Source organism: Meleagris gallopavo, chromosome 2 (genome assembly GCF_000146605.3).
Source record: "Meleagris gallopavo isolate NT-WF06-2002-E0010 breed Aviagen turkey brand Nicholas breeding stock chromosome 2, Turkey_5.1, whole genome shotgun sequence".
Lineage (NCBI taxonomy): Eukaryota > Metazoa > Chordata > Aves > Galliformes > Phasianidae > Meleagris > Meleagris gallopavo.
This window is the reverse complement of record NC_015012.2, coordinates 67,378,320-67,392,188: the sequence shown is the minus strand read 5'-3', so window position 1 is coordinate 67,392,188 and position 13,869 is coordinate 67,378,320. Positions and strand designations below refer to the sequence as shown.

At 40.3% G+C, this 13,869-nt stretch overlaps 1 protein-coding gene across 1 annotated transcript in view; it reads left to right on the top strand.

Moving 5' to 3' along the window:
* Nucleotides 1–11,829: 11,829 nt before the first annotated feature.
* PRDM1 (PR/SET domain 1) overlaps nt 11,830–13,869 on the top strand; it is a 690,597-nt gene continuing 688,557 nt past the window's right edge. Inside the window, 1 exon segment of the mRNA XM_031552520.1 lies at nt 11,830–12,269. The gene's annotated coding sequence lies outside the window, so the exon portion shown is untranslated.

Genomic DNA, 13,869 nt, shown 5'->3' with positions numbered 1-13,869 from the left:
AATTTGTAAAGAATAACTTTGGAAAAAAAAGGAATGTTTCATATTTCAAATTTTTCGCATGTAGGATTCAGGAATCCTATTTGTCACAGTAGTCCCCATAAAGCAGCTTCTTTCCCTGAGCTTGGAATTTTATTCTGTCAAAAGATAGCCATTTGATGTAAAAAATATTCATTAATAATGATGCATTATTGCTATATTTAAATACAATATAAATGTTTTTTTGCAATAAGCAGGGGAAAGGAATTTGTTCTATTACAAGAATGTGTATGCTAGAGGGTTTATGGACAGGAAAGAGAATTGAAGTGTCTTAAACCAAAGGTAGTGTTCAGAGTAATTGGACTTGTTCTAACTTGCAGAAAGAGCCGATTTATCTGTATGCTACTTATGTTGTCAAGGAAAGTACTTGATGTAAAGCACAGGTGTCCACTGCTTTGCCTCTGTGCTAGTACTTCAGAGCAGTACTTTTCCTTTGCTTAATGACCAACTGGCCATTTAAGACAGCGTCTTTTTTATTACTTGGAAACTAGAATTTTGATGTCTTGGCATGCAGTGTCTTGCAGAGATACCCAGATGGTCATGAACAGGAATAGAAGCTTTCTTTTTACTAAAAAGAGTTGAATTGTAGCATAGTCATGTGTTGGGAAAGGCTTTCATGTGCGTGTAAGGCTTACATTTGCATGTCCAGATGCAAATAATTTGAAGGGCGCACATTCTTGAACTGTACCTATGCTGGAAAAAAAAGACCTTGTCAGAAAGGCTGAGAGAATAGTAGATGTGTCTGTTATTTCCTTGCTCCTAGCTCTCTGTTGAAAAGGGAGACACATCACAAACTATTAATAATTATTTTTCTTAAGAAACTTCAAAAAGAGATTTTTAATCCAGCCAGTGATGCTGTGCTCAACTGTGAGGGGTCCCCTCAGAGCCTGCACACAGAAGCATGCTTTGATTCCACAGTTGTCTTTCTGGCAGTGTTGTGCCTGGTTTAGATCGACTGTGGTTAAAGATGTGGCCACAGGAAAAACCTTTGTAAAACCTTCCGACTTGTAATGATTGGCAGATGCAAAGGATCTGTCCCAAACTCTTCAAAACAAGCATACTATAACATAGGTTCCATAGTTGCCACAGTATATGTGTTCTGTCAATTGCTGGATCATTCAGGAGGCATACTTGTCCGTAGCCCAGGGGTTTATGTCATTTCACAGATACTTTTTCTGTATAGGAAGTGGGTAAAATACTTCTGAATGAGAGGTGGTAAGCAGAAGTGAGAACCGAGGGAAGTGCTGGGTTTTCCTTCTCTTGTTGATTTCTGATGAAGGTGCAGTGCATTGCTGAGAAATGTGCAAAGAAAGTACATGGGATTGCTAGCCAAGTGGAAAATACTGGCCAATGCCATGTAATTGAGTGGGTTTCCCGTCCTCACTGACTTAATCTGAACTAGCAGAGCATTTGTTACCAATGTGGTTGCTGTTCCGCAGTGGTCCCATGTCTGTAGGTAAGCATGCCTTAAGGCTGACTGGGTAAACATGCTGGCTTGGAAGAGAGAGCATCGGAATTTTGTGCTCTTCCCTCACCTCCAGTTTGATTCTGGGCAGTGCACTGGGCTGGCGTATCTTTCACCTGGCCTCATATGCCTGAGCTCTGTCGGAGCTCCTTTAACTGTCCATGGAGAAAACATGTTTACAACATTTACCACTTTCAGCCATCCACAACAGGGAAATTCAGATGTAGTTGAATGAAACTAAAACTTAGCACAAGTCTGAAGTGTATTAACATGTGTGATGATGCAGATGGATAAACAGTGGCTGTATCAAAAGGCATTGGAGATTTTATACACGGGGAGAATTTTCCTCTTCACGCACAGCTGTACAGATGTGTGCATCTGGCTGGGAGGGGGAGGAAAGGTAAAGGTGTTCACAGACCTCCCCCTCTCCCCCCCCAGAAGCTCATTCTTCACACACACCCCCCGTTGCTTTATCTGCCAGTCCACCACCTTTTGCATAGCTGTGCTGGCTTCAGGGAGCCCCAGAACAAAGTGCCTTCAAAACTGAACCCTAGCTGAGATAAAACTCCTAGTCATGCCCTGGGGAGTTTTGCATGATGGAGGATTACAGGACTGTGTCTCAGTTTAGCAGTGCACACTGCTGGTAGCTCCTTGTCTGCTGTGTGGATGAGTAGTGAGGCTGTGCCCACTTAAAGGGAAACTTGGCTTCCCTTTGCTCCCACTGCCTTCACTGGAGGCTGGAGGGGGAGGGCTGCCATGAGCCTGCCGGAGAAGAGGGAGATGGCAGTGCTGTGGGTGAAAGCAGGGAAGGCAATCTCAGCGGGCTCTGAGCAGCAGAGAGGCAGACTGTAGCATAAGATGCCCACACCCCCCCCCACACTGCCCTAAGGTCTTGTGGGTGAGCTGCCCAGACCTGGCAGGGCTCAGCCTTGCGTCTGCTACGTGCTCAGGGATCCGGAGACATTTTTTTTTATTCCTTCTTTCCTGGCGTGACAGGTACGCTGCATCATGCCTTCAGTTCCTCTGATTCTGCCATTACTCATTGTTGTTTCGTGTTAGCAAAGCAGCAGGTATCACGGTGCTCTCCTCTCCACACACCCCGCCAGCATGCCCCACAGTTTCTGTTCCCTTGCATAAGCAGTAAAGCAGTCACCCGAGGGCTGGTGAATGCAGCCTTGCTTCATCAGCTGGAAGGTGACTAGTTAAAATCTAACTAGCAGTCTCACACCCAGCGCCTGACAGGAACAGTCTTGGAAGACTATTAAGAAAATAAAAATTCCCCGCTCTGCCATATAATGGAAATGAGTATACTTCAACAGCCATCCGCTCTAATCTGTTAGCCAGCCCTTAGCAGCTTACCAAGCCTGTATTTAACCTATTTCCCTAATGGCAATTAAGAAATGTTTTCATTTCCCAGGGAGAGGATTGCCAATGAAATCCCCCTCTCCTCCCCAATCTCATCCCGAGGCCCAAGCTCCCCTCCTCTTCCCCACACCCCAGCTCCTTCTTCCTTAGCCCGAGGCATCCAAAGCATTCCCTGTGTGTTTGGGTAGCATGCAGTGAGGAAGAAATGATTAAGCAGCTGAATGTTTGAAATCCAGCTAAATGCACCGATTATTATCTGCTTAGGGCTTTCTTATCTTGAACTGTGTGGTGCTTAATGGCAGGCCCATTGTTTTCAGCTCAAAGGTATTAATGAAGGAATCAGGGCAGCAGGCTGATGTCATAGGTGGCTGAAAGGTGACTTGCTGCACTGATTTCTCTTACTCCACCCCTTCCTAAGGCCCTTCCAACTAGTTCACTGGACGGGTTAGTATTTTTAGAGTGGGAGAAAAAAAAGTCAGGTTGCATGTGTGTGTCTGGTAAAGGGATTGTGGAGGCTCCTAAATATCCTGCTTAGAAGATGTACTCTGAGCTACTGCTCTACTTTCCCACTTCATAAAGACACGGCGTTGCTTGCCTGGGTCTCAGTGTGAAAGCAGTCAGCCCTTGCTCACACCAGAGACCCTGGCAACTAGTCTGCACTTTATATTCTGACCTGTATCAAAGGTGAGGATTTTAGTTTGTTTTTCAATGTGAAGAAAGAGCTGGGAATAAGTAATTACTACCAAGTGATACTTTTTTAGGTGAGCACAGCCTCTGAGGTGATGGAGGGAAAGCATTTCTGTAATTGAGTATCACTTGTGCTTTCTGTCGTGTTTCCAAACTATCTATTTATTTATTTAATGTACATTATTATTAAATGCACAGGGGTATATGTTGTGTGAAAGCAAACCTGTCTCTCCAGGGTGGGATGTATATTAAGTTTTCCATAACTTGGCACAGGCGGTGAGAGAATTGAAGATTCAAAGTAAAATAGATTTTGTTGTGATTGTGATTTAATCATATATTGTTTTTGTAGTCCTTAACTTAAAGCTTAAGAATTTTTAGTACTGTTCTCCACTGTAAAGCTTGGCATTACGCTGCCTACAGAATGGTCGATGTAAAACACAGTTCATCAGCTATTTATTACAGACTCAGCTAAGAATTTGAAGAAAAACCTTATTAGAAGTTTGTTTCTATGGAATAAATGGCTTTTATAGAACAAGAAAAGAAAAATTGCTGTTAAGCAATTTTGTGTGCATACAAACACAAAAAGGCCTCATGCAGGAATCAGAAATTATTCACTTTTTTGCTTTTAAATGAGACTGTCCTTTTACGTATTTTTGATTATAGGTAAAACTAATGTCTTTACTGGCATGTGATTGTAAGTTAGGGCTCTTGTCCTGCCTATACAAATGATTGAAGAGCCTTCTCCTTTTTTGTATTTTTTGATTGGTTTTGTGTATTTTTGTCCAGTTTAGTTTCGGTCTGTCAAACACATAGTTGTTGCTGTTCGCTTAAGTATTTCGTGCCTATTGAAGGAACCGTCTGAATAGTTCAGTGGCAAAGACTAGATAGCAGAAGGGAAAGCAGGGAAGTGGCTCTGAGCACTAACACATGCATCAGAGCCAGCTGCTGAATTTTTTTTCCCTGTCTTTAAAAGAAAACAAACAATATACCCCTAGAGTTCCTTTTTTTCCTTCACTTGATTATGCAAGTGTTTTATTTTGTTTTGCCACTGAAAACAAAATCTAATATTCTGAATAAAAAAAAAAAAAACAACCACAACCGAAGAACTTTCTAAAAGCATGAATTGAGGTGTGCCAAAAGAGCTGAATACATTGACCGGCACTTCCAGTCCCTTCTCTCCCTCTCATTTAAGCCCACAGTTTCTTAAGGTTCAGCAGTAAAAACCTATTGAAATGTGAGATTAGCAAGCTGAGATAATGAGTCTGACATGATTAGTGAAGATGACTATTCTTTTCTTCAGATGACCAAAAGTTGTCTTCTTGATTTCCTTATCTTCAATTTGCTATTTCACAACTGTTTCTTTCTAAATCTGTATTTCCTGTAAAAATCTAATAATTTACCTCATATTTAACTTTGTATGTGTGTACCAGCAATATTTGTCATGAGTAGTGAGGTCTGTCTTTTCCATAAAATTTTTGAGATTTTTTTTTAAAGGAAAAAGTGTTTGTTTTTTTCTTCAGCAGTTTGGCAGATTATGTGTCAAACCCAGGGTGAAATTTTGTTTGCTGAACTTATCTTAAACCTAAGAAGGGGAGGATGGTTCCGTTTAAAGGTCAAAGTGTTTCAGGAATGGAATTAGTTATATTTTTCTTACCTTCAAAATTTTCTCTTTCCCCATCCAGACTTCAGATTTCAGAAGCTTTTCAAATGCCTCACTCATGTTAATTTTAAACTGAGTTATTTCATTTAATCCCAGAATGGTTAAATATCCATGTGCCTATTATTATCACCCACTGCACAAAACATTGCTCTGGGAAGAAATGCAGTGTTTGAGGTTAGGGCAGAATGCTGGAGCTGACAAAATTCAGATGCTAATGATAATTAATTTATATAGTGGCAAAGATAGGTGCGCTGCCAGGTGCTTTACAGGCAGATAAGATCTGGTTTCTGCTCCAGTGAGTTTACAATCTGAGGCCCCGGTGTTGCAGATAGTTATGCACATGAGTTATGCCACTGAGCACAGCGACACTACTCATGCATGTGGAGTTACTCACCTGTAGTGCACTTATCTGTATACAGTTTCAACTACATTAGCTTTGCAATTGATTTCACTGTGAGTCAGTAATTGTTCAGCATAATAATTGAGGTTATTTAGTAGGCTCTGCTGAAAGAAAGAAAGGGGATGTTTTTCCTTAAGGAGATCGAAAATTGAGATTTTTCTGGGAAGTTATTTAGTATGCAAACAATTTGTGTTAAGCACTTTTAAGTTGAATTGACTGAAATTGTGTCTATTTGCTTACCAATCACTCGGGAGAAAAAAGCACGTGATAATTGGAAGGGAAAAGTGTTTCTCCCCTTCCTCATTTGTCCTGATGCTGATGTGAGGCCCCATTAAGAGTGCTTCCAGTGAAATTACTTTCAAGTCTGGGAAAATTTAATCAACAAAGGCCTTGGTAGCTGTAAATTTGTGGCAACAGTCCCTAATTCATCTTGTAATTCTATGACAGGCTCTGAATTCCCTGTATTTGGCCAGAGATCACCTCAGTGGACAGTTAATGAAAGAGTAGAGGGAACTTGAAGGTCAGTTGAAAGAATTCTTCTTTCTTTGTGGATGCATCTTTTTGTTGTTGTTGTAGTTGCAACTCATCTTTGTCTAATTTATTAAAAAGCACTTTGTTGTTGTTCTCTGCAAAGGCAGATTATTTCCTGTGTTGCTTACCTGCCTTTAGCCCTTGGAGTATTTACAAAATATCTCATATTGGAATTCTCAGAATATATGTTTCTGTTGATGTTACTAGACAGAATTACACTTCAGCAAATTTGTATTTCTTCTCTGGGTATAAGTTTGAGAATAAAACGTCAAATAGATGCCACAAACAGATATGCTTTTGAGAGTGGAAAAGTAAATCTGATTTCAGTATAGTGAAAACATTTTAGTTGTTGGCTCAAGACCTGTAGTGCCCCAGTTAAGCTCATAATAATGAATCTGAACTTCAAAAGACTGAGATTCTAATCAGAATCACACTGGAAAGCACATTTGGGTCTGCTGGATTCATACTGGCCAGCAAATAAGTTGAAATAGCTTTTGTTTATTGAGGAGCTATAGTAAACAGGTGCTGACTTACTAAGAGGATTTTCTTGTGACTTGTATAGCATAATAGATATGTTGAAAATAAACTGGAAAAAAATAACACATAGGCAGGGAAATGGCCTCTTTTTTTCCATCCTTCCTCTTTCTTATTTGGTCTTTAATAATTGCCTATTAGCACTATCTACTCTTTCAGGATCTTTTGTTTCTTACTTTTATCTCTTTCATTGTCCCCCTTGGATACCTTTGGGTCTTAATCTTCTCTTTCTCACTTTGTGCTCTAGCCTTTTTGTTTTTTCTTTTTTCCTCCTTCATTTCAGATTGCATTCCAAGTACAGTATCTTCCCACTTCAGAGTCTCCTCCCTTCTTCAGTCTTTGTCAGAACAAAATTTGTAGTGTTCACCATGATTTGGCACTTCAAGGTCAAGCATCTTGAGAGACCACTCTGGCATCAAAGGGAAAGGAGGTGTTGCTAGATGAAGTCTGCCAGCTTCAGCTGGTAGGTGAAGTGGTTGTTTTACAGCACCTCAGCTCTTAACATCTTTTCAGTCACAACAGGATTGCTGCTACTTCCTCTGAGGTTGAATTCAAAATCCTTTCCAGCTTCTGGAAAGTTTCATTTACTGTTAAATTAAACATACAAGCTGGCACGTCTTCCTTCTTTAGGGACCCACGTGATGAGCAGAGGCATACGGTAGCAATAGTGTCAGCAGAAGGCCCCATATCAACAAGTTGGCTCACTGTCTGCTGAGCCCAGCAGATATCAGTGCGATGCCTGGGCAGCCCATCCTTCCTTTGCCTATACCACCCAAGGAGAAGGCCTTGCTCTCTGAGGCTGCTTCTATCTCTGCCGCCTGGCCGTGCCTGGGAGCCCACTGCTGCAGCCAAACTCAGCAGTGGTTACAGTAACAGAGCGGTACATCCCTCGTGGACAGTGTGTGACTGTGGCCACTACTTGCCATTTATCAGTACTGGGGGATTTCCAGCTTCAGCACTTTTACAGATCACAAGTGCAGTATGGTAAGCAAGGCGATGCCTTTTAGCTCGATCGTGCTATTGTTTCTGTGCAGATACCGGGGTTTTTGCTCGTATCGAAGCCTTTCAGAATGACTGGGTGTCTGAAGAGTGGCTGTAGCTTCAGGTAGGAAGGACGTGCTGCTTTTGAACCATATGTGAAATGCTCACAACATAAAGTACTTAGGACTGGGTTAAACCATGTTAGCCAAAACAATTGCAGGCAAATCTGCAGAACAAAATGGTCATTGTCTTTTCACAGATGTATGGGGGGAGCAGGAGCCTAGCCTCTCACAGTACTGGCAATTAAGGATTCCTGCAAGTGGTGAGTTTCCAACTTTTGGACAAGAAGTCCATTTGAAAAAGTCGGTGGGAAGCGATCAGGATCATTTTGCATCTTGATTTGGCAGAGTAACAAACTTGCTTGAAGGATGCATTGAAAATCTTATGTTTGTTTGTAGAAGACTATTGTTAATATAATTGGATGTCAAGCTTCAAAAGCATCATATGTGTTTATAAAGTACTTTTATTAATGATGTAAAAAAAATCTAACAACATAAGAAAATTCTCATTGTGAGAGGAGAAAAACAGTGCCTCTCCTGACAGTGCTTCTTGTCAATGGGGATTCCCCTGTGGAACGCTAACCAAGCCCATTCAGAAAGGCCTTAATTAATTTAATTAAAATCTGTCAGATCAAACTGATTAGCCTGACATTCAGCCTGGCAGGAGGGAGGCCAGTTCCTGTGTCAGACGGGTACTGAGGTGGGCTTGCTCTCTGCTGTCAGAGGCACGCAGGCATGTGGCCTGAGGTGCCTTCCTTTGTCAGTGGACTAAACATGGTGGCTCCTCAGGCCAGCCATTCAGTTGCTTTTTGTCAGAAAATATTTTGCACTCTCACAGCTGTGCTAGTTGAGGAAGGGATGGCAGGTACCTCACTCTGATTGTACTGAGTGGCCTTTCCTAACCTTTCGAAATACTGGCCGTCCAATGTCTTCATTGTTGTCCGTGGCCACTGCCACCTGGCAGGAGAGAGGCACAGACTGCATCATATGCTCTCCCAATGCAGCTGCTGTCTCAGGCAGCTTGGAGAGCTGCTTTTTAGGCTGTGAAGATGGCACAAGTGTCCTTGGTGAGCAAAAGGCTGCCCAGCACTATCAAATGCTCTGAAGGTCCAAGTCTACTTGGGGCATTTCAGTAGAAAAGGCACTTTCTGTCACCTGCAACTGTCTTGAAACTTTTTATACAGTATTTCAGGTAAGACTGGCTGCAAGTGTGTATGTTACTGTAGCTGAACTTTCCAAAGAAAAGCGTGACCACATGTGGCATCATCCTTTCAAAGACTAACCTGAGGTGGAAACTGAGAATTTACACCCTCTAATGTCTGACAGTGCTCATCCAAAGTATGAGGAACCTCCTTAACCACATAGGCTTCTTAATCCTGCAGCTGCTAAGAATGATGTGGTTTCTATGGCAAACATCAGGACAGCCAATGCAATCTGTGTCCCTATTCCTTTTCTCTTTCCACTTCCTCTACCCCACACATGTACTTACGGAGCATTTCTCATCTTCAAAGCTTTTTTGTAAACACTTTTATCCATCATTTTAGTGGGACGGATGCATCAAAAGGATAATGCTCAGGTTTTTAGGCCCCAATCCTGCAGGCGCTTAGGCATGTGTTTTAGCTTTGTGTACTGTAATTCATGTTTCAGTAGAACCATTCACAGTGCATTAAGCATATGTGTAAGTCCCTGCAAGTTAGGAACTGCAAAGATTAAACAGCATTCCAGTTTGCTAGAAATCAAAAGGTAGATGAACATGGTGACTCCAGCTACCCAAGAACAGCAGTTCCTGAAAAAAGTGCTGCAGCAGCTGACATGAAAGACTTGCCAATAAAAGACCTGTTAATAACCTGTAAGAGTCTGGCCTTTATTTATGAGAAGGATCCCTGTGACAGAACACTAAAGTGCCAGTTTCTCCAAAGGTGGAAATCATCTGGGCATCCAGCCCATCATGTAGAGACACATGTACCAAAATCATCTTTTTGTAGTGTTTAGCAGCTTGTGTCCCGTTTTAGTACTCAGAATCAACCAAACTTTTTGCCAGCGAAGTTAAAGAGATCAATTTTTGGCCAAACTAGAACGTGTATTTCATTTGTGAATATTTTTCCCATCGCTTCCCAATTTTTATGGCCTTTTCAGTTGAATAGATATTGGTGTTCTTGAAATGGACATGTAGACACATTTTCCACAAACTCTGTAGGCTTCTTTGATCCTGGTCATATTACTATCTTCCTGCTGGCCCAAGGATGAGACCTTATTGCAAAGGAAATGTCTAATACTGAATCTGCATGATCTCTGTCGATGACGTTCCAGCAGTTTCTTCCCAGCTCTCTTTCCTTTCTTCTCGCGTTTTGACACAATGTCCCTTCTCTGGCATCTCCTCAAGTTCCCCATTACTTTTGTCGTAAGATAATACAAAACTGAATTCTGTTCCAGTGCACTCATTACATTAGATTCTGTTCTAAATTTTATTTTATACTTAATCATCAGGTACCTAGCTTGAAAAACTTTTAAGATTCTGATCATGCAACAGAGAGCGAGTGGTTGGCTCAGCACATTGCAATAATGTAAGCTTGTAGACATAAGAGGTCAAGAAGAAGGACTTTTTGAAGAGAGAATTGTTTGCAGGATTATATAAAATTTTTCTTTTCCCATGAAACAACTGTACTAACTGTACTATTTAATTTTGATTTTTTTCTTTATCTTTTCAAATGTTAGCCTAATATTCATGAAGAAATAGCACATTATTGATCTATTTTTCCCTCCTGGATCCTAGATCACAGTTTAGGCCCTACTTCAGCAAAGTACTTAAGAAGAGGCTTATCTTTAAGCACATGTTCAAGTCTCAGGGGAGTAAATGAGAATTAAGCAAATACTTAAGTACTTTACTGAATAGGGATAGAATTAAGCATGTAGTTGAATGTTCTGCTGAATCAGGGCCTTAAAATTAAAAATTAATCTTGTTTGTGCTGCAAAGATTGAAAAGCTAGGCACTAGACTGGGATGGTGCATTAATATAAACCAGGAACAGGATAGTACCAACTGTCACAAGTGGAAGGGTGTATGGGTAGTGTACAAGTGGGGCAAAGCTGGTGGTGGTCAAGTAGCGGGTAAGGTGCAGGAAAGAGGTGCATTCAATTCCTAGGTATGTTTTAGACTAAATTAATGATGATTGACTGTGCCTGCTGCTTCAGTCCTGTCACTGTTGAGCCCTAGCATGTATAACAAGCCATCTTAACGAGAATAGTTGCTATACTAAGTCTAAGTTGCAAAAGGGTCTTAATCTTTCTAAGTCCCAATGCAGACCCTGCAAAGTAAAGGCAACACCTCCTTCCCTCTTCCCTTTGTGCCTCCCTTGTCAATCTGATTGCAGTCTCTTGGAAGTGGTGAAGTTTCCATGTGTTTATGCAGTTCATAAACTGGCACAGTGCTTTTCCTTGGGACTTCTAGATACTTGTGTAAGAAAAAATAAAAACCCTTGTGCTTTATATGACATGATGAGATACCACTATCAACGAAAGTTTTTGTCAAAATTTAGGTAATACAGAATAATATGAGCGCTAAGCAGTTTTGTGACCAGCATTTTTAACTTGTGAGAGGAACAGAAAAAAAAAGTTTGGAAAAGTTAACTTCCACTTAGGAAGATAGCTGCTGTTTCTTTTCAGTCTGTAAAGCTGAGTTGCTTACAGATTAATGTATTGAAACGAAACTTCTGTGTATGAACAGTCCTTAGGAACATCACATTACAGATCTGTAGTATGATATTTTGGTGCCTTTGGATTCCTTCTGAGCAGTTTTTGGTACCAGAAATAAACACCGCAGGTGTACAAGCAAAGTACTTGAGAACCATCTTCTCTGCAAACCTGGAGCTTATGCCCAAGCCTGGCTCCATGTGTGGGGTTGCAGCAGTCAGTGTTACCATTCAGCAACGCCTGGAGAAGATTGATTGACCCAAGTGCCCATCTTGAACTAGGCTTCATTTAGGAATACTTAACAAGTATTCATAGTGAATGTAATATGATCTGCATGGGCGCTAGCTAATGGTTAACTGTCTCCGTTGAACCCGTGCTCCTTAAACAAACACTGCAAGTGTGGGATGAGCTGTCTTATTTCTGCAGAGGCATAGTGCAGGTTGGGAGGCTAACACTTTCTTCTAAAGAGTAGAGGACAGCAGGAGGGCTTTCACTCTCTGCTTGAACAGGGACGGAAAGCATCACATTACTAGAGCTTCTATTTTCAAATAAAGATGGGAGAGCTGAGGGTAGTGGGGTCTGTGAATACGTCCTGAAGTTCATAGCGTGGCTGACCTCAGCTCAGCTGTTAGCTTGCTTTTTTAACTGACTCTTGTCTGAACAGGTGCTCGATGCAGTATCAAGCTTCTCAGAATAGCTGGCATAACTTTGCTTTCACACTTCAAGGCAAGTGAGAGAAATAGGCAAGAGCATGCTTTACATAGGAGCATACTGTATGGAGATACTCTGTATGGTGAATGAAGGGGCAAGATAGTGCTGAGACTTTGAGCTTTCTGTACAAGCCAAAAACCTATTAGATCAGGTGAGTCAAAACTCTGTGGATCTTGCTTATATGCTGGGGGCTGTGAAAACTGTGGAAATTGCTTGTCCTAAGACATAGTGGGATAAGAGTTTTGCTTTCTGAACTTAACGATGGTATATCGAGGCAAAAAATGTGTATGTGGGAGAGACCTCTCACCCAATTTTTGCAGTGATAGCATCACATCATCAGCTTGATTAATCCTTAATGTTTTAAAAGCGTGATGCGTTAATTTCTTTTGTCTGGATTATTATTTTGTTGTTAGAATTCCTGATTCTGGATCAGTTGTAATTCTTTCCGTAAAAGAATAATAAAAAAAAAGCAAACACAAATATAAGAAGTAAAAAAAAACAAACAAAAAAAAACTGGATCTACTTTTGCATATGCAGATTTTTCGATCCTAAAAGCAGAAATCCAAAACTCTATATGGGAAGCTTTGAATGCACATCTAGTGCAAAACCAATATACTTTGGTCTTTCCCTGTTATTGTCAGAGTAAGATTGTATTTCAGCTTTTTGACATATTCATTACTTCAGAAATTGTCTACTTTGCATTATTTTTTTCAGACTAACTTTCCCTCCCTTGATGAGTTAAGTGACCTGTCTGAACAGACAAATGAGATTCTTAGCTTTGAATAAAGGAACGTGTTCATAACTGCATAGCATCTACTGCTCACAATAGAAGCCTCTGCTCAGGATAGAGGTTTAAAATTTGTTTAAGGTATTTTTATTTACTAGATAAAACTGTTTAAATACTGTTGGACTCTAAACTCCCTCTTACACTATGGGTGTAAGTATATTTCAGTCAATGAAGTTCCATGTGACTTGGAGCATTAAGCATCTGACGAGAAGCAAACCAATAGTAAAATAGTAAAATAACTCTTTATCTTTTACTTTTGGATTGCTTATTAGCGATATACTTCATTTGGTTTTGTTTCATTTGGCTCTGTCAATTAAGTTTGTGTCACTTCCTAGCTAACATATAATGAAGGCCTCCAGAGTACATAATGATTAGTTTAAAAATCATTCTTTCACAGAATAAATCTGTAGCTGTAAATCTTTTCTTATTGAGTCTTTTAAAATGACTGTCAAAGAGCAAAACCTTAATTTGTGGCCTGAAGTTATTTGTTAGAATCATTTTTTCTTGACAGATTTATTTATGAGTATTGTTTAATAGGATAAGTGAATTGTTTTATACTGGAAGTGAATGTATGTTTTAAACAATCAGTGAAATACTGACAAGTCTGAAACACAAATGATTTTGTGTTGTGAATTTCCCAGTGACTTTTCCTAGGCATAATTAATAATTAAAAATTGAAGTATTTCTATGAATTACTCTGTTTAGGATATAGAAGGGCTGAGATTATAAATAAATTTTTTTCAGTGAGTCTGAAATTAGAAATCTGGAATGAGAGAATGCTCAGATTGTTTGTTAAACAAAAATGCATTAGCTGTTTTGCTGGGAAATTCCCTTTTAAGCATAGCGAAGTCGTAAATATGTGTATCCCTAATATTTCTTTGGATTAAAGTAACGCAATCTCGTATCATCTGACGAATGCAAGTTTCAGAGTTTTCTTGTTTTGTTTCACTAACATCCATTTTAT